The sequence below is a fragment of the Octodon degus genome, unplaced genomic scaffold (genome assembly GCF_000260255.1).
Source record: "Octodon degus isolate 3935 unplaced genomic scaffold, OctDeg1.0 scaffold00036, whole genome shotgun sequence".
Taxonomy (NCBI): domain Eukaryota; kingdom Metazoa; phylum Chordata; class Mammalia; order Rodentia; family Octodontidae; genus Octodon; species Octodon degus.
The window spans coordinates 14,515,609-14,516,795 of record NW_004524612.1 but is presented as its reverse complement, the minus strand read 5'-3'; the positions used below and the strand labels follow the sequence as shown (position 1 = coordinate 14,516,795).

Here is a 1,187-nt window from a genome sequence, read left to right as displayed (position 1 = left end):
TGTATTAAACACATTTTTTAAAAAAAGTGAGGTGAGCCAAATGCTCAGGGCTCCTTGTCAACCAGACAAAAGCCCCAGCCTCTCTTTGTAAATTAATTGCGTCTTTTCTCATCCTTGTTCAACCTCCAGTCAGGAACAAACTTGTAGGGTGGCTCCTACGCTACAGGAGCCTACATCCTGGTCAACCTTCCTAAGTATGAAAAGACAAAACACCTGATTATTTGCTTATATAAGACTCCTTATGGGAAAACTGATATACTTTACGTAATCAATTTCAACAGATATTTATTGAGCATCTATCAGGTACCTAGTGGTACTATTGTACTGAAAGTACAGCAATGACCAGAGGTGATTCTTACCTATATTGACAAAGTGAGCTTGAGAACAGAGCATACGATGGGACATATATATATATGTCCCACAGTACTGTGATCCTATGTAATTAATTTATAACTTAGTGCCCGCCCCCGCGGTCCCTGCCACCGCGTCGCCTGCGGGGTGGTTGTGGGGCTCCGGGAGGGCAGAGCTAGGCTCGCCCGCGAGGAGATGGTCGGGCTCTCGGTGCCCGCCGAGGTCACCGCGATCCTGCTGGATATCGAAGGGACCACGACGCCGATTGCTTTCGTGAAGGACATTTTATTTCCTTACATCAAAGAAAATGTGCAGGAATATCTGCAGACACACTGGGAAGAGGAGGAGTGTTGGCAGGACGTGAGCCTTCTGAGGAAGCAGGCTGAGGAAGCTGCCCACCTGGACGGTGCTGTTCCGATCCCCACGGCATTTGGGGATGGGGTGGATGACCTCCAGCAGACGATCCAGGCTGTGGTAGAGAATGTGCGCTGGCAGATGTCTCTGGACCGGAAGACCACAGCACTCAAACAGCTGCAGGGCCACATGTGGAGGGCAGCGTTCACAGCTGGACACGTGAAAGGAGAGTTCTTCGCAGATGCAGTGCCTGCAGTCAGGAAGCGGAAAGCAGCTGAATGAAGGTGTATGTCTATTCCTCAGGGAGCATCGAGGCCCAGAAACTTTTATTTGGGCATTCCACAGAGGGAGATATTCTTGAGCTTTTTGATGGTCACTTTGACACCAAGATTGGACACAAAGTGGAGAGTGAGAGCTACCGAAAGATTGCAGATAGCATTGGGTGCTCAACGAAAAACATCTTGTTTCTGACAGATATTACT

The 1,187-nt window shown here is 48.7% G+C and overlaps 1 pseudogene across 1 annotated transcript; it reads left to right on the top strand.

Annotated features, from left to right (window-relative positions):
* The first annotated feature begins 474 nt into the window (after window positions 1-474).
* LOC101589384 lies at window positions 475-1,187 on the top strand (annotated as a pseudogene). The gene has a single exon (XR_192488.2). The product of XR_192488.2 is annotated as an enolase-phosphatase E1 pseudogene (transcript).